The sequence below is a fragment of the Egretta garzetta genome, unplaced genomic scaffold (assembly GCF_000687185.1).
Source record: "Egretta garzetta isolate BGI_Z169 unplaced genomic scaffold, ASM68718v1 scaffold663, whole genome shotgun sequence".
Classification (NCBI taxonomy): Eukaryota; Metazoa; Chordata; class Aves; order Pelecaniformes; family Ardeidae; genus Egretta; species Egretta garzetta.
Window position 1 is genome coordinate 583,861 of NW_009259122.1, and position 13,991 is coordinate 597,851.

The 13,991-nt window shown below is 45.3% G+C and overlaps 2 protein-coding genes across 2 annotated transcripts in view; one reads left to right on the forward strand and one right to left on the reverse strand.

Moving 5' to 3' along the window:
• LOC104123299 (guanine nucleotide exchange factor DBS) overlaps window positions 1–13,991 on the reverse strand; it is a 148,961-nt gene that overhangs the window by 61,461 nt on the left and 73,509 nt on the right. The gene's annotated exons all lie outside the window — the stretch shown is intronic.
• Window positions 1–13,991, forward strand: part of B3GNT5 (UDP-GlcNAc:betaGal beta-1,3-N-acetylglucosaminyltransferase 5) — a 28,127-nt gene that overhangs the window by 9,836 nt on the left and 4,300 nt on the right. The gene's annotated exons all lie outside the window — the stretch shown is intronic.

The window sequence follows — 13,991 nt, forward strand, 5'->3', positions numbered from 1 at the left end:
GCGGCGGAGCAAGTTCACGGAGTCGCTCCAGCCGTGGAGAGTGGCTTTAGTGCGATGTAAGCAGCTCTAAATTCAGCGCAAGGCAACGACTGTAGGCCTGTACCTATGCTGGCTGCGCGAAGCAGTGGGGAAGCGTGCTCCCCTGTGCTGCCGCCTTCTCGTCTAGTGACCTGCCCCGGGATCTCGCAGCAGTCGTGTTGAAACTGCTAGTGCAACTGTTGAAATCTGTTTCGTATGATGCTCTCGTTCTCACTTCTGCTCCCCAGTTCTTGCATTCCTCCGAGCAGCTGGAAAAGGATGGGGTTAGCAAAGGGACGGATTACTTTAAAAAAGGGAACGCACTTGTATTCTGAGAGAGCGTAAATGCCAGCGCTTTTTTTTTTTCCCCCACCTTTTTGAGCAGGGCAGGAGACATTAAATCACTGTTGATAACAACAGCCATGGAATACTCCAGCAGTATTCCAGAAGGCTGGACTGTCACATAGAGCTGGGTGTTGCTGTGGTATTATGGGAGTTACTGGTTACTCTGCACTCAGCTAGTTTCATAGAAGCCCTATGATGTACAGAAATGTAGTATCTTGGTGAAAATGCCAGCTTTTTCACTGGTAAGATTTTAGGGTGGGTTTTTTTCTGCTTAGAAATGTAATAGCAGCACCAGCTTACTAGTTCTCTTCCATAAGTGAATCAAAACTATCACTGACTGCTTTCTCAAAGATCCTAAATTACTGAGAAGGAAGCTGGTTGCTCACGCTGCCCAAAGCAGTAGTTGGGACAGCCTCTCTGACATCCAGCCGAACTGGAGTGGTGAGTCCTGACGCCAGGAACGGTAATTCACCTGCAGATTAGGGAGAAGCATGAGGAAAACCCTGCAAGTCGTCGCTTATCATTTGAAATGCCGGTGGCTTATGTGTTCGGTGTTACTCTGCACCTATAGTGTTACGGCATCTAGGATGTACTGAGCATTGCCTCATCTCCCACGGTTATCACTCTGCGCCTGGAGAATCGTCTGAGTAATCCTTTAACTTGAGGATGTGGCTTGCTAAAAGTACAGAACTACGGAGGGGTTTTGTTGTTGGGAAAACTTGCTATGGTTTTGCTGTTACTGCAGCAGGTCTGCTGGGCCTTGGAAGTGGCAGAAAGTGCTGGAGGGAAGCAGAAAGTCATGGATTAGCATTGCACTGCGAGCTCTTCCTTTGTATGGTGCTTGCAGAATTTAGTGAATTACCTTCCTCAGCTTCCTAGGATATGCACATCTCGAGTGAGGCTATCTGGTTATTCAGCAGACCTTAGTACTAGCGACTCTTCAAATGCCAGTGGAAAGCAGCATGGTCCACTTCTGTCAGGTGGGCTGAAGTGACAGCAGGATTTTCCACTGATAGAGGAGACCTTGCGTATTTGGAATCTTTGCGACTTTTGGGAAATTGTGGTCCAGATCCTGCACTGAGGTCTTCTGTGCGTTCCTGAGTCTTCAAAGACTGAAATAATAGTCATGGACACTGGAGGGGTTTCCCTTCTGTTGTAAATTTTGCAAATAGGACATTCGCCCTTAGCAGCAAGGAGGGGAGAGTACTGTGGAAGGATCTTTGAAAGATGACACTGGACTTGAATTCTGTAGTCAGTGGGGAAACCACCACAACATACGGAAATAGGATGATGAAACAATGCCTTCGCTTTGGAATTGCAGCTTTTTAAAATGAACCTGTACCAGTCCTGAAGTTCACCTGTTGCTTGGGTGGCTGCACAGTCTGATCTTCAGCTGAGATGGAATTGTGGCTTGGAGATGCTGCTGCTACATGCCCCGATAACTCAGAAAATCTAACAGATCCCAAGACTGCTTGAATGACCTGTGGACAGATGACCTCGAAAGAAGGGATGTTGTTGTAAGCGAAAGGGACTTAGTTTGGAGGACTGTTGGAAGAGGAGCATAAGTCTACATATCGCGAAGACCACAGACCATAGGAGTTCCTGCCTAGTAGAGCAGAGCAAGTTTGCTTGCTGCAAACCAGTTTCATGAGGTCAAGCCTGACTCTCTGGTACCATCTCCAGATTGCTGGATGCAAGTCCTAAACACGAATAGGAAGTGTTTGGTCACTCAAGACCCCCAGGAATGCTGGCATGCTCTGAAGGTACGCTGTCACCCGTCAGGTGCAGCAACGCAATCTCACCTACTCAGGTGCAGCAGCTTTGAAATCAAGAACTCCTTCTGTCAACACAGATCATATTGTTGGAGATGCTTTGGGTCACACGGGCAAAGGAGGGGATTTTACCTAGTTCTCTGCATTTAGACCTGAGGGAATTTGCTTCGAATTGAAGCTACTGTTGGCCCAGAGTCACTTCTAGCTTGCGTTGCATCTTGCGACTTTTGTTTCTTGCACTTTTACTTCTGCTAGGGCCTGAAGAGGCTTGTGCTGATTGACTTAAATTGGCCTTTTGTCCTAGGTCAGGAAACTTACGGCTTTTCTTGTTCTTTAAGCTGCTACTCATCGTACACCACTGCAGCCCCCCTCCCCCGGACCTCGATTAGCTGTGTTTTTTTCCATGGAATATGAAACTGGCTGAGGGTGGATGGTTTTTTTTTCTATTTGGTTAACTAAAGGAAGATTACTCTTTCACTTTGCGCTGTACGCTGGGGTGTGTAATCCACATGTTTTATTGTTAAGACCAGACAAAGCGCTTTCGCAACTCCTTCTACAAGGAAGGAGTGTCCTGACCTTCCAATAAGGAACTAGTAGGAAACCCTTACAGTGGGTAATAGGGGTGGCAAAGGTACCATGCTTGGGACTAATTCTTTTCTGAGGTTCTGGCTGCTTTGTCCACAAGACCTGAGTAAGGTCCCGTGGTAATTACAGGTATTCACTAAACTGTCCTCACAGCAGTTCCTAATCTGGCGCTGTGTGTATGCTAGTGCTGTATGTAGTTCAGTTATGTTCTTGGCCGTAGATTAGTCTGGCATAGAAGAGTGTGTGTGTGTATACACGCATGTATACAACAGACACCTATTTTTATACACATCAAAGTATTTTTTTTACTGGCTCTTAATGTCATTAGGTAGTGTGACCTACTATCCCTTTTTTCTAAGCAGAGACTGCTTACTAAACACGCTGGGAGTGTTTTGCAGCTCCTTTGACTTTTCTTATCCGATTTGAATCTTGAAGCTAGGCCTGAGGAATTATTTGCTTAGTCCTCTTGTTCTGTGCCTTGTTATGGCCAGTGACTTGTTAGCAGCTCTCAGTGAGGACACTTTAGCTGTGGTGAGCTCGAAACTGCGGGATGCTGCTCTCAAGTTCCGACACCTTGCTGTACTGTCACGGCTCTCCTAAGTGCCTGTGGGGGGCGTTGGCTCTTTTTGCTTTTCTGCCATGAGCCCGTGCTGTTCCTGCTCCCCATATTTCGTAATGACAGAAAGCAGGTGAGCATCTCCTGTTCAATCTGCAGGCCTTGTGGCACTGCAGAAAAGGCCAAAATTCTCCCTGGTTCCCACAGAAGTAGGAGAGGATTGATGGACCTCATCCCAGCCGGTTTGCAGGCAGGGGTACCCAAAGCCTGGAACTGCTATCATCACAGCCGTTCGGCAGCTCCTTTCTCTATGCTGAGGTGGTTCTCTATCCCCTTTGTCATAAAATCAGAGATGTTTGTGCCCTCCTGGCTTGCTTGAAACAAACATGGAGACCCCCAACGTATATGTAGGAGCCTTCTGTATTTTTAAATTTACAAAGAACCAATAGCTTTTGATGTGAAATATTTGACGGTCTTGACAACTATTTAAAATGTGACAACTACATTAAAGCCTTGAAACTTATGTAGTCATGTAAAATAACTGAAGTAGACCTTAGGCTAACATTTCCCTACTGAGCTAAAGGAAAAGGTTAGCCAGCCCTAAGAATCCAGTCCTCACTGAAGTATTACAACAGCAGTGACTTCTGTCAGCAGCTGTTGTTGCAAATGCAGGAAACCTTCTCCTCTTTAGTCCTTGTACGTGGCCAGCTCTTCCACTACCTTTAGCCTTAACAAAACGTTCTTTGCTCTTTTCTTTAACCCTCTCCCCAGGAAGTCCATAACTTCTGATACAGACAGACAGCTCTTGACTGGAGAAGATGAACCTAACAGGTTTGGATGATACCCACTTGTTTGACAGGAGCTTGGCTTTCCTCAAACTACATGTGCCTCAACATAAGGCTCCTAGCTAGTTTGTTCAGTTTCAACTTTGAAACTAGTTGGGGCTTTCTTACGCCAGCAAAGACTGAATGCTCTCAGAATTGCAGCCCGGAAGGCAAGACGTAGGAGAAATGGACAGTCTGGTGCGTTTGCTATTTCTAGATAATGATTTGCCTAAAGTTAGGGTGACTCTTTAATTGAATTCAGGGTGCTGTTTATGTAACTTCAATTTTAAAGTCATTAAAAATGTAAGTAAGTTCTTTAACTTCTATTGGTGTGCCTTGAATACCTTCACGCTTCTATAAAAAAAGGGTGGGTGTGTGTGTGTACAGTATATATAGAGAGACTTCACTTTTACACCACATTTGCATGTGCTGAAGCAGTTTTAGCATGTTAGTGCAGGGCTACCCCAAATGGGATTAATCTCTTAAAAAAATAACTGGAGTACAAATACTAAACAAGAAGATGGACTGCTTGCTCAATTCAAATGGATTAATTTCCTACTAATAAAAGAAGACAACCCACTAGATGAGATTACCCAAGAAGCAGGCAGGGTCATGAACCACTCTCCTCATCCCTCAGCCCGGAGTAGAATTCAGTATTTCCCTCTCAGCTTAGGAGCTGCTAGTAGCTATGTGCAGCAGTGAACAGGAGGGGAGGAGATGGAACAAGGCGTGATTCTGTTAAGGACCAAGGGAACAGGGTGTGCAGTGACGATCTGTTCTTAAGGCCCTGTAGGTCTGTAGTGAAGGAAAGCTGAAGTGGCTTAAGCAGTATTTGCTCTTGCTGATCTCAGGAGGGCTTTGAAGTGGTGTTGCAGTGGCAGCACCGCTACATTTGTGAGGGTGATGAACCTTTACGAGGTCATCTTAAAGAGGTTCTCTTCCTTACGATTTTTCACTGAGCAAAAAGCTCGTATTTTAAATGTAATTATAGATGCAGATGCTTTTTTAGAAATGATAGAAGTGCTGTTTTTCTCCATAGAGCTGCTTCTGTTCTAGGCTCATCCTATGGTTGCTTTAAGAGGACGATCTTCAATTACGAGGAGGCCTTTGTGTATAGGTGTGTGCTTTGCTTGAGGTACATCTCTCTGCATGGTGGATTCAGTCCAGCGTTAGACCTTGTGCTTGCTGGCCATGTTACATGCAGCAGGGAAAGCATGGCCTTGGAAATGAAGACCTGGATACTTCCCCTGGCAACAGGGAAAATTAGTCTCTGCTGTCTAGTCTCCCTCTGCATAGGATTGGGACCTGATTTGCTCCTTGATTCCTATAACGTCTCTGAAGAACTGAGAAACAGGCTGTGTTCTCAACTGCATGACTTGGGTCATCTAACTGGAAGAGTTTTTAACAAAAGTGATGTTGGTTCTTACTGATCAGGTGCCATTAGGATGGGAACCAGCACTAATGTTCGGCAGCCCAGCTTCCTTGAACTATGTGGTTTGCAGGTAGACAAGTAAACCTGCAGACGTGTCTCCGAAGGGCTCTATGTGTAGGTTTGGGAACATCACCGTTGGAGAAGATTTGATGAAGGGGTGATCCAGGGCTGCTGTCATGCTCCATTGTGTACAGAGTATAAATGGTGTCTGGATGGTAAGTCAGCGTTATACGTGGCTCAAGTTAATGAGCCATGCTTAGGAGAGAGGCAAGATTATGCAGCTGAGCTGGTTGGAGAAGTCTAGATGGGATGACGTTCTGCTGTGTGGGCTCACGAGTTCACACATCTCTGATCTGTACTAACTTAAATCTGGAAAGGAGAGAGCTAGTCTCATAGAACACTAAAAAACCCACCAGTTCCTGTACCCTGGAAGTTAACCAGTGTTTGACTTGACTTTTTAAATTCCAACATGTTTTATCATCACTGGTCTAACTGAAAGAAAAAAAACAAACCAAACCAAAACCCTGTGCTTTGTCTGGCACATGAAAATCCCTCGCATTCTCATCTACAAACTGAACTTCTCATTTGTCTGTCTTTCTGCCCAAGAACCCACATGTTAGTGACACATGTAACATCCGAATTTTGACCATGAACTGTTGCTGCAATGTGGGAGACCTGTCTGGAGTCTGATGCTGAATTGGGATCTGAGTATTTTCTGAGGAAGAGGGATAGACTGGAGAGGAGATGAGAGAATATTTAATCTGGAGTGAAGAACTTAAAACATGGAACTAAGATAGTAATGTCTAGCATGGTTTAGAAATGGCCCTGGTACAACAGCATTAGCTTTCTGTTTAAGTAAGTCCTTTATACGCTTTCTAACTCACTGGATTGGGGGGATTTTTTTTAAAGTATTCTTAGACAAAAAAAGTTTCAAAGTGAGGCCCCATAGAAGGGCAGCTTAAATTAGTCTTCTTGTGATTAGTTGTGTCAGTCTTAAATTTGACTTCCTCTTAGTTTAGCAGATGCCATGGAAAAAGTCTGTGTCAGACAGTTGTTCAACTTGATCTTCAGGTATGGCTTGTGGACTGGAACAGAAATCACCTTTGGTTTGTGGGGAAAGGAGGCAGGAAATAACATCTCCAGAGCTAGCTGCAAATAAATATTTGAATGGGCTTACTGAAAACAGGCAGCAGAAAGAATTAGTGATTAGGTGGGGCTGTGATGTTGTAGCTCTTCAACGTTAACATGCTATAAAGCAGGGATTCAGCATGGATGTGTAACTAGAGAATTTGTATTCTCTTGTATTCCAGTATTCTCTTGTATTCCTTGAGCTTTGGACCAGATCCTTAACTGATTGATATTTCACAATTTCACTTTCTCTAGTATGGGGAATCGTCAGCCTTCAGTTTCAGGCAACCTTCAGCTCAAAGCTTGCCGTGTGTAATGGGGTGTCCTTCTTGCAAGGCTGGCTGAAATACACTTTGAATACATTAATGTGGGGTAGAAGGCAGTGGCAAGCTAGCCCTTTTTGTAATGCCTTTTGTGGTCCTCACCCACTTTTGCAGTCAAGGTATATTTATAATATTCTCAGATTAAGTGATACATAGTCAGTAGAAAATTCCTTACACTGCTTGTGCAGAAGCTTCCAAATAAGGTTCCAAATATGAACAGAAATTATCTACTACAAAATGGGGGGGTGGGCTTTCTCGAGGCTATAAAAAGTGCTGACTGGAGTCCCACTCCGAAGCAAAGAAGTCTAATGCTGTGTGAATGGTTTTGACACTTAAGCTCTGCCATCCACAGCTGAGGGGATAACATTAACAGCTGCAGTTAACGTGCTCTGCCCCGTTGCTGCGTATTTTTGCCTTAGTACATGGGAGTTGAAAGGAACGTGTACCAATCTGGCATGTCTTTAAATACTGGCACTGTGAAAGTGAACATGGGTAAATGCAGACTGCTGCTCAATACAGCATTAGAGCCCATCACTGGCAGCTGCCAAAACAGATGCGATGGGTTGTACAGCCAGTACCATTACGGCCTTTGTAGCTGGGTCGTAGAGCTCTGACTTGCCTGCCTGGAAGTTCAGTACTTAACCTGCTCACTTTTCAGAAAATGAGGGCATGCGGCCCCAGTCGTGTCACTGCCAGAGTCTGAAACTTCAGAATACTGTCCTTACTGTTAGTACGAAGAACTGGCTCCTTTCACCCCATCTGCTGCACACAAAGCAAAGAATTTCGTGTTGGTGCTTGTGCCTTTTGTGCAAAATCCCTTGAACTGAATGACTCATATTTTGGAGGCTTTCATTCTGGAAAACACAGTTCTTCCTTCGAGCTTGTATGGGAAGAGTCTCCAGTAGATAGAGCAGGTTAAAGCAACTGAAAATTGCAGTCTAAATGTAGACTGGTGCTTGAAAGCTGTGGTCCTGCTGTCTGCACAGTGGCTGTTGCAGGGAACTACTCCTGATGAAAGCAACTTAAGAAGCCAAGTCTGTCCATTCTGGCGGGTGTCTCCACCTAGATTTGCTTGTAGCAGCTAGGAAGCTTGCTGCTCCATGTTAGGGGAAGCTGAAGAAATCACTCTTCCTTTCCGCCCAACAGTTACAGCAAGTGCAAAACCTCTGTAGAAACTAAATCTCTGCTGGCAATTAGCTGTTTCCTGGCAGCGTTAAGCATTTACAACCTGTTTCTGCTTCCAGCCCTGAAGGAGTTGAAATGCTTGACTTGGTTGCCATCTAATGCTTTGCCATCCTTTGAATTTCTCTATCAGCGACAGAATTGTGTTACACAGCAATGAGAAGCAGCAAGTGGTCAGAGCTTTCTGTGTCTCATTTTTTACGTGCTGCTGTAGTTATTTCTGATACAAAGCTCCCCTGGAGGAGGTGCTGTACTTTAATGCCCTTCTTTATTTTTTTTATTAAGGGGATTGCTCTTGACTGAGCAACTTCAGAATCGTGTAAGGAGTTCATGTTTTGGAAGGTGTTGGACGTTCATCTGAAAATCAGGTGTCTGTTCAATCTGAGAAGTCCTCAACACATGCACAAAAAGCATCTAAGAATGCTGATTCTGCCATCCCAGGAAACTGTACCCTGACTGCAAGCTGCAGGCCAACTAATGAACTTGCTGGCAAAGCCTGCATAGGAGATTGTAGAAGATGGGTTAAATGTTCTTGAAGCAAAATTTCATTAACGCACTCATCCCTGCATTGATGTTCCTTATTGATGCAACATCCATGACCTGACTCTAAACTTTTAATGATCTTTACACCACTAGACTGTTTATTGTTGTTTATCCCATTGTCACGGTGACCATATTTTCCTACAGGATACTTGTCTGAATTGACTTCCATTTCTCACCAGTTTTGTGCAGAACAAGGTATAACAGTGGAAGTTTTGACATTACTTGAAGTTACTTTCTTCGCAGGCTGTGTGCTGGTGCTTGCTTTCTGTCAGTGCTCGTGAACTATGTAGGATGGCAGGCTTAGCAAAGCACCTTACTGCATCCTCTTTCCGAGAAATGTCACTATGGCAGGAAAACCTAGAAGTGTCAGGGGTGTGACTTCTTCAGTGTTTCAGTTCAGTTTTCTTTTGTCATACAGCTCATATGTAAGAGGAATTTGAAGATTAGTTTCAAAGCAACTTCTTAATGTATAAGAAGCTCTTCCAAGTATCGGGGCGTGAAGGAGGAGGACATAGGCCAGGGTAGAGGTGACAGACAGCATGACGTGTGAAGACATGTCATCAATGGAAGATTGGTAAGAGGAACCTGGGTTACATAATCTTGTAGCTAAAGCTGTAAGCAGCAACGTCCATTCAGGCTTTGCTCCCATTAATTTAGGCACATACTTTCTTACCCTTTAATTAGTCAATCAGAAGGGAAAATCTTGATAAACATGTTTGTGTTTTGACGGCTTATTTAATGTGCTAACTTGACCAGATTTCCTTTGGTCTTTCGGTGTAAGCAGTACATAAATCAGTACTGCTGGAGATGGAAGAGTTTTATTTTATAGGAATTATAACTGTCTAAATTGCTCAGAAACCAAATGCTGCAAAAATGTTTTAAATTCTACTTAATAAACAAAACTCTCAAACATGTCAAAACGTGTTCTTTGAACCCTGCAGCTCCTTTCTAAACAGATTTTGAAAGCTTCAGGAAAATCCAACCCGCTCTTTTCAGGACTGTCTCCTTGTTACGCTAGGTTTGACAAGTCTGTCTGCATTTAAATCCAGGCAGTGCTAATCTGAGTCCCTGCAGCTTCAACTGCAGCGCCGACTGCTTCTGTCACGTCTGTGATTGGGCACATTTCCTTTAGTGCTGTAGAAGTGGTGTTGCAGCTTAGGTCCATGCAACATCTGAAGTATTCTAGCAGGATGGAGCATCTCTGCAATGTGTCTTCTAACCTGGACAGCCCACTCCACTATCAAAAAACTGATCTGGAGTATAGAATCATTTAATTGTTTGGGTTGGAAAAGCCCTTTAAGCCCCTGCCATCCCACCACTAAACCCTGTCCCTAAGCACCTCGTCTGCCTGGCTTTTAAATCCCCCCAGGGGTGGGGACTCGACCCCTTCCCTGGGCAGCCCCTTCCAGTGCTTGACAGCCCTTTCATTGAAAAAAATTTTTCCTAATGTCCAACCTAAACCTGCCCTGGCGCAACTTCAGACCATTTCCCCATGTCCTATCACCCATAACCAGGGAGAAGAGGCCGACCCCCACCTCGCTACAGCCTCCTGTCAGGCAGCTGCAGAGGGCGATCAGGTCTCCCCTCAGCCTCCTCTTCTCCAGACTAAATCCCCCCCACTTCCCTCAGCTGCTCCTCATAAGCCTTGTGCTCCAGACCCCTCACCAGCTTTGTGGTTCTCTTCTGGACATGCTCCAACAACGCAACGTCTTTCTTGTAGTGAGGGGCCCAAAACTGAACACACTATTTGAATAGCTCAGGACTATCCTGACTCTGGACCAAAAACCTGTCCTAGGGCTTCAAGTTTTCTGTAGTAACACAGAGCCTGGTAGTAGCCTTGGAATTTAAAAGACTGAAAGATTTAGAAACAATGTGTGTTACATCTGGTTCTACAAAAGCAACCCTTGAGTCCTGGGGTGAACTTAATTAGGTTAGGCTCTAGATACAGCTTGACCTGAATTAACCACTTTCTGATACTTTCTTCAGGGTTTCAGCAGGTTGCTTTTTGAGGTGAAAAGGTTGGGAGGAGCTGAATTTGGCTTGCTGAGCAACTATATAAGCTCCAGAGCCATTGGAAGCTGTGGAACGTCTGTGCAGTGAGAATGAGAGGGAGAATTGGGGGAAGAGTGCAAGGCTGTACCCAACTGGCAGCAGTAAACTTTTGATTGAGCTCAACCATCACATGGAACTGCCCTTAAGCTAAGTGGCTGGCACAGCGAAAGGTAAGACATGGACATAGAGATCAGCAGCTCTTCAGATGACTTCTGTCTGAAACTAGGTAGCATTTGAGGTGTTCTTTCTTGTAGGTCTGAACTTTCTTTATCCAAGAGTTGTTGATGTGAAAGGGATGGTTGTTACCGTCACACATTGTGCCTGAGGTGTTTCCGTGTTTCTTTAGGGTCTCTCTTGTCTGTCTCTCCTCAGTGGACTTTCCCAAACTGTTCTACTTTGATCCTGAAATTAACTCCATACTGACTTTTTTCAGACATTGACTTCTGTGGACATTTAAAGTAGCTCCCTAAAGATCTGCTTTTCCACGGTGGTCATTCTACAAACTGTTGAGTTTACATAACAAGCTATGCTAGCTCCGCTTCCATCCCAGAATATATACCGAATGCAAAATACAGAATTGTAAACAGTTGCTACATTCAAAGGACCATCGTGCTTGTGATGAAGATTAAATAACAAGCCCGTTTAGGAAAGGTAGGATTGCTGCAGGGTGAAAAAAGCTTGCAGTACTTGCAGCTGGGGGAAGACCACATGCAGTTGTGAAATCTTAAATCTACTGGAAGGAAAGGCAGCTCCAGGAATTGTGTATGGGTGCTTGGTTCTCCCAGTCTCTCCCCAATCTGAGTGATCTATCCAAGCCACAAGTAAGAAAATGCACACCAAGAGGCAAAACACCTTAATTATGGTCAGAAAATTGACTGTCAAACATGGTTTTATCTTTGTTCCACGATGTTTCCTCTTGCTAGGGAGAACACATTGAAGTGTTGGGGTTTTTTTTTTCCTTTTCTCAGAATTATGAGAATCAGTTGGCAGTGAATACCTCCTGTGGTGACTCAACCTATTCTCCTGTTAAGGGAAGGAGAGCATGACTAAGCCCAAAGGTTGGGTGTTGCAAAAGGGCTATAAACAGTTCTGAAAATGAGAGACTCTTACTTGTGTGGGGGTGGCTTCAATGCAAATCTCCAGGCTTTTCTGGAGTGAGATTGGGGGCGGGGTGGGAGGGTAAGTATAGGCTTCCTTAAATTTCATCAGTATTGCTCATCTATAATTGCATTTTAAAGTTTTACCTGAGAGGTATGTTTCTGAGGAGGATTCTGAGCAAATTCTGTCTACTAAAGGCTGATCTAATTCCCCTGAACTAGGCCAAGGAAATGACAGACTAGACTCTTCTATCCTTTAGTCAGTTGATCTTGCGGCTTGTTTTTCCTTCAAGGAAAACCTTAAGTTTTCTTTCCAGCATCTCTGACTTCCAGGAGGGGTGTGCTAGGGAGCAGAAAACGTAGTTTATGTGCATCTCTTGTCCCCTGCTAGCTGCTCCATAATTAAAGCTGTTTCTGTGGTGACACACATGGTTTGGTTTTGTTTTTCTCCTCCCCCCCAGTGGCAATAACTGCCATGTGGGTTAGTTTCCCTGCTAGTCTTCAGTGACCTCTGCCACTTCGTATTTGTGGTGTTGACTGTTGTCTCCGTTTACCAGATGACAAGGGCAATGACAGACTGTTGGCAAAACATGTTGTCCAAGCGTAATCTAAAAAAGTTGTATTTGATGCCTAGGATTCCTGTGCTTACCAAGGTGAAGAGCTTGAAGTGGTTAAGTAGATCGCCTGGTGCTCCCTTTACATTCAGAAAAGTCAGTCAGCTGTTTTTTAGCTGTCATGATGGCAGTGGGCAACCTGACCACTGACCACCTAGGCTGAGGTGACTTTGTAAACTTAACTGGGGGAGATGATGCTGCAGCACTTGTGCTAACCGTCCAACTTCATGTAGAGCACTGATTTTTGGAAAAGAGCACAAATAAGCATTTAGGTCAGAGGGGAAGACCAGAACTTATCCTCCCTCTGAGGAAGCAGTGGGTATCTTCAGACCTGCTCCTCCAAAAGGAGCTCTCAAATGTCTGGATTGCTGTAATACTCCAGCTTGTCTGCATCTCTGCTTCGTCTGAAACAAGAGTCAGCTTTGCAATAGCATTCTGTTGTGAAGTTGCTGAGTTTATAACTCTTGAGGTGCATTGTTTGACTTCATGTTTCCAAAATAAAAAGGGTTTAAACCAATACTATAAAAAGCGCTGACTGGCTTCTATTCACCAAACTGCCCATACAGCTTTTCTGTTATGCAGTACAATCTGCAAGCCTCAACTGCACCAATGCAGTTTCCAGTCCCCTTGCTGTGGTAGATAACTACACCAGAAAATTGCTCCAAGTTTGCTTGTCTTGGTATAGTCTGTGGCGTTCTCATCATGCTGTCTAGCTGCAAGACCTCAAATGGGTAAAACAACCTCTAAAAACAACTGCGTTGCACATAACTTCTAACGCAATAGCGACAGCTTGTGTTCTTCATTTCAGGGGTTGTGTTTTCTGTGCAAGAAACGCTTAGCTAGTGGGGTGCCATTCCTTACAGTGCTAGCCCTACATTTCTGGCATGACAGAGAGCTCACTCTGTTCTTGGGTTTTTACACGATGATCAGGGACTGTTCTTGTTTAGTAGATGGGAGAGAGCATTCTGGCTCCAAGAACTGAACTTTAGAAGCTGCAGGGCAAGAAGGCTGGACTGGGGTGGCTTTTTGTGCTTTGAATTCTTTTCTTCACTAAAACCCCAGTGGGCCGCGGAGGCGGCAGCCCTGCAGTGTTATCGGTCTGGTTTCCACGGTATAGCTGTGGTGCAGGGTGCCTAACGGACGAGTCTGCGGTCGTGTCAGGCGTAGCCTGCTGCGTCCCCTGCCTCAGCCTTGGCTTGGGTTACAAACGCTCTCTATCTGCACCATCGGCCTAAAAGTAGAGGTCCTAAGGTGATGCAGGGGACGTGTGGCACCGGGTGGCACCAGCGCACGCACGGCTGTCCTGGCGGCACTGCAGCCCACTCAGGCTGGCTGCGCCAGTCCAAGGGCTGGTTCCCCTCACAAGCCTGCCCGTGGGGTCGGGGCAGGTGGGCGGCGGGGCTCTGCGGCGGGGAGGGTGCTGGGTGAGGCCGCTGCGGTGCTACCGGGCAGGAGGAGGAAGGACCAGCGTGGGCAAGGGGGTGGCACGGAGGCGGGGGCCCCGTGAGGAGCTGGGGCAG